This window comes from Microtus ochrogaster, unplaced genomic scaffold (genome assembly GCF_000317375.1).
Source record: "Microtus ochrogaster isolate Prairie Vole_2 unplaced genomic scaffold, MicOch1.0 UNK14, whole genome shotgun sequence".
Classification (NCBI taxonomy): Eukaryota; Metazoa; Chordata; class Mammalia; order Rodentia; family Cricetidae; genus Microtus; species Microtus ochrogaster.
In genome coordinates this window covers 4,621,663-4,626,829 of record NW_004949112.1, presented here as the reverse complement: position 1 = coordinate 4,626,829, position 5,167 = coordinate 4,621,663, and the positions used below count along the sequence as shown (strand labels likewise).

The 5,167-nt window shown below is 38.7% G+C and overlaps 1 protein-coding gene across 1 annotated transcript in view; it reads right to left on the bottom strand.

Moving 5' to 3' along the window:
• Phc1 (polyhomeotic homolog 1) overlaps positions 1-5,167 on the bottom strand; it is a 23,932-nt gene that overhangs the window by 1,962 nt on the left and 16,803 nt on the right. The window lies entirely within an intron of this gene.

Genomic DNA, 5,167 nt, shown 5'->3' with positions numbered 1-5,167 from the left:
AGAGAGAGAGAGAGAGAGAGAGAGAGAGAGAGAGAGAGAGAGAGTTGGAGAGGTAAACAGAGTCACACATATACAAAGAGAGAGAGAGAGAGAGAGAGAGAGAGAGAGAGAGAGAGAGAATGGGTTAAAATATCTTCATTTTCGACAGGGAGGAAGTTGGTGGTTCTATGAATGAGGTAATGTGCTATCTACTTCTGATCATGCCATCTCTTCCAGTGATCTTCTTTATGAAGAGAGCAGGCTGGCCTAGAATTCATGGAGATTCACCTGCCTCTGCTTCCCAAATGCTGGCATTAACGTGTTTTCCACCACAACTTGCCATTCCAGTGGCATTCCATTGCCTCTGATAGGAGATTCAGTATATTCTAAGTCAGATCTCAGACATGTTCAGAGTTTCTGAAACTCTAATATCCAACATCTGATGAGATTTACTGAATGAGAAATATTTTTATATAATACAATTTTTGAATTATACCAAAAGGCTTATTGCTAACTTCAAAAATCATTTGAATACTTAGCATCTAACTTCATTTCTGACATAGTCAATGTCACTGACTTAGTGGGTATTCTGTGTTCATTGTGTTTCACTATAAGAAGTTGAAGAATATGCCTCTCTGCTGTTCTGCTGCTCAGAGAATACCCAGCTTCCCCAAGAGCTAAGACACTATTTATTCACTCCAGAGAACAAAAGGATGTTGACTAAGGTTTCTGTCCTGCCCAGTTCCCACAGTCGTTAAGTCCCAAAGAAATCACACAGAAGTCTACATTAATTATAAACTGATTGGCCTAATATTTCAGGCTTCTTTATTAACACTTATAACTTATAGTAGTAATTCTTGTCTGTGTTAGCCACGTGGCTTGGTGCCTTTTTCGGCGAGGCAGTCACATTTCGCTTGCTTTGTGTCTGGCTTTGTCTCTCTCTGCATGATGACTGCAGAATGAAACTTCCCTCTTCCCAGAATTCTCATTGCCCCACCTCTACTTTCTGCCTGGTTGTCTCACCTGTATTTCTTGCCTGGCTACTGGCCAATCAGCATTTATTTATAATACAAGTGACAGGATACAGACCATTGTCCCACAGCAAAAGGCAATTTCTTTTTCTAATTTTCTAAAGTGAACCTCCATTAAATTAATAATTTAAATGTTTGTATGTCTCTGCCTTCCACATTTTATTTTATGGTGATTAACAAAAAAGAGCTTAAAGAAACGCCTTCTACTTCATTATTTAAAAAGTTATATTAAAAAGTTTCTAAAGAACTTTAAAAAATGTCACAATTTAATTTCCTGGCAGCTATGATTTACTAAATGTGAAATAATAAACAACTCAGTCCTCTGTCAGGTCACAGAAGATGCTCAACCATGACTGATGAACCTGCTTCTCTCTAGGTATCTACAGACCTGCAAGATTCACACATTCTCTTTAATTCTTCTTTTCTTTTCCCATAATCCCAGTAAGTTTTACACTGGGATTATGAAATGAAAGAGCATCCATCAAAGCACTCCCAAATGTCTTTTTTTTTTATTTCTGACTACAATATGTAAAGGGAAGAGGTGCTTCATTCACAATTTAGTATAAATATATGTTACTGGTGGAATTATTGTTCACACATACTGTAAATGTGAATTTCTGATGCTGAAAATTAAAGATATTTTATATATTTGCTTGTGTGAAATTGAAATTTTTTAACTATTCTTCAGTGGGCTATGGGAATTGTGGTATTCAAATACCTTTTTGAAATTATAATTTTGATTTCTTCCTAATGTAACATTTGATACATAACTTCAGCTTTTGTCACATAAAAATTCTTTTCCAAATTACTTAATAAATTGCAAGGCAACTCCTTTCTTTTCCCACGTTGATTCTTTGAAAGACAATATAGAAGAGACATGATGAATCAGCTAGACTTTGGCATAGGCTCCTTTCTACTCATCTAAGTAAGGTTTCACTTTCCATAGCCCTTTAAGTCAGTAGTTTCCAACCTTCCTAATACTGCGACTCAAGTTCCTTACATTGTGGTGACCTCCAAACATAAAATTATTACACTGCAACTACATCTTGTTAATGCTGTGAGTCATGAAATGTAAATAATTTTTGTTTGGAGGTAAAGCTTTGGCAAATAGGTTGAGAACTACAGCCTCAAGTATTTAAATAAGTATTTGCTAAGAGCAACTACTGAATGAATATATCTGCCTACTGTTCAGAGAACAGCCTCTATCACCAAGAGCTGAAAATGTTATTTATTTTATCCAGATAGCCAAAGGCTGTGAAAACCCAGAAGTTCCCATGAAAGAAAAAAGATACACTGACAATTGCCCAGATGCTCAGCAGGTTCAAGCCCAAGCTGTGAGGCACCATCGCTGTGCTGATTCCTTTCCACAGACCTAATTACCACTTCTCTTTACTCAGAATCCTCTCATCTCATGCAAATGAGCCCCAGCAATTGTTCTCTCTACTCCTACAGGGCTTTTATACTCTTAACAGTCTGTGGGCTAAAACTGCTCTGCAAAACACCCAAGCTTATCAGTAGAGATTATCTCTCATGAGCATTTACACATATTCCATCAAAGAGAAAGTAAAGAAAGCTCATTTTAATAATTCTGTCATTGAGTGTATAGGGGATAAAAGCTCCCTTCACGTGTTCTTAGGCTGTGAGTCCCTCTCGAAGATGGAATGACATAAATACTTAGTATCCTTGTGGAAGAGGACCTAGAAACTAAAGATGAAATGATACTTTCTGCTACTCTCGAGAAAGATCATTATAAACCCAAAGATCAAGAAATGGAGTGGTGTATTAGATATTAGAATGGCTATACCCACTTGTTTATTACGTCCATGTGATAGAAAATTTTTTTCCTAAACTTTTGCTCTGAGGTAATGTCTGACTTTGAGGTTGAGGTATCTTTCTTTCATGGATCCTGTTTTTGTTTCCATTCTGATAATGTGTTTCTTTTTACAGATTAATTGAGTCGATTGACATTAAGAGATATTAATGACCAATGATTGTTAATTTCCATTATGTTTTGGTGGTAGTGTTTGTGTTTCCCTTCTGTGGGGTTTGTTGGTGTTAGGTGTGAGGTTATGTGTTACCTCTGTTTTTGAAGGTACAGTTCACTTCCTTAGTTGGAGTTTTCCTTCTAGACTTTCTGTAAGGTTTGATTTGGTATTCTTTAAATCTGGTTTTGTTTTGGAATATCTTCTGTGCCTATGATTATTGAAAGTTTTGCTGGATATAGTAGTCTATGCTTGCACCTATGGTCTTTAGTGTCTGAGGCATATGTGTCTGAGACCTTTTGACTTTCAGGATTCCCACTGAGAATTTTTTTCTTTTTTTTCTTTCTTTTTTTATTATTACTTTAAAAAGTACCAATCCAAATTCCCACTCCCTCTCCCTCCACAGATCTTCCCCCACTCCTCCAACCCTAAGGGAGTGCCATGAACCCTGCCCTGTGGGAAGTCCAAGGCCCTCCCTACTATATCTAGGTTAAGTAAGGTTTACATCCAAAGAGAATAGGATCCCATGAAGCCAGTATATGCAGTAGAGACACATCCCAGTGTCACTATCAGTGGCCCCTCAGTCTGTCCCAGCTGTCAACTTACTTCAGAGCGGCTTGGTTGTTCCCTCCAGTTCACTCCCAGTCCAGGTGAAGCTGGTGAGCTCCCATTAGCTCAAGCAAACGGTCTCAGTTCCCCTCATGATCTTGAATTCCTTGTTCATAGACTCATTGCTTTTCCTCTTCAACTGGATCTTGGGAGCTCAGTCCAGTGCTTTGATGTAAAATTGAGTGTAATTTTTATAGGTCTGCCTTTTTATGTTATTTGAAGTTTTTCATTTGTGGCTGTCAATAGTCTTTCTTTATTCTGTATGTTTAGTGTTTTGATTATCATATGGTGAGGGGACTTCACAACAATGAAAAAATTTCCCATGAAAGAGAGCAAAGGGGGTGAGTAATATGGGGCTTTGAATGGATGAAAGGCAAGAAAAGTGATATGGTATCATTAAAAAAATAATTTTAAAATGTATACAAAAGAAATGCTGACAGTATAAACAACAACAAATATATTGTCAAGTGTTAAGCAGGCATATTATCAATGCAGTTCACACCTGTAGTAGTTACTTGATAATTGCTTTAATGTATGGGTCTGAAGCATAGAGATTCAAAAGAGGATTCCCATATTAAGTTTTACTGGCCTTTTGAGTGGCCAAATAAGGATTTTTTTTTCAGCCTTTTACTGAGGAAGAAAAAAATATTTAATATTTTGTATAAGGAATAATAGTGCCTAAGGCAGGTGCTTACAATCCTGACCTTAGCCCCACACACTCCTGTTTTGTAAAGCTATAGGAAAGAGCAGAGGTGGAATAGAAAAAGGGTTGAAGATGATAACAAATGAGAAGGGAGCGGGGATGACGACAGCCACACATGTCAGTCGAGTACCTTCAGTCCCTGCAGCAAATCAGATACCAACCAAGTGTCTCTACTGGCTGGTGACCCTGCCATGGATGCAGGAGGAAATGTCAGTACTAAGGGAGAAAATGATAACAGAAACTGAGCTACAGTCACAATGAGACAGTTGAGAGAAGGAGAGTACCAGGTTTTGCTACTTGTGTCACACAAGCTAGGAAAACTGCCCTCTCCCAGTGGGGAAGCAAACCTACATCTCACCCATCTCCATGCCTTACCATTCAAGACATTCTTCCTCTTGAGAAGTGAGACCTGGCTAGTCACTCCTCTCCAGGATAAGACTGAGTAGTCCTAGTCTCTAGTCTGCCTGCTTGAAAACTGGATTAGGGTAGGTGTGAATAGTGAGAATGGGTTGTGTGTGTTTTAAGGTGAAACCCAGAGAAAAATGGCAAAGCTGCCACTATGTAGCACCAGCAACCAATGCTTGCAGAAGTCTGTTTCCATACCCCATCTGGGGTCACATAAGAGGAACAGCTCGCTCTTCCCTGCAAAGTCTGCTGGCCCCAGGTTATAGCCTGAATGCTTGGGGCATTTGCTTTAGGCTGATTTGTGCAGAGGGCCACATTAGGTCTCCTTGAGGACCTTGATCTTGGCACAGATTTTGAGGGCAGGACCTAATTTGATGTTCATGGCACTCATAAGATGTTCTTCTTTAAGTAATAAAAGGGCCTGTCCATCAATCTCCTGGGAACGAAACTCTTCTGCG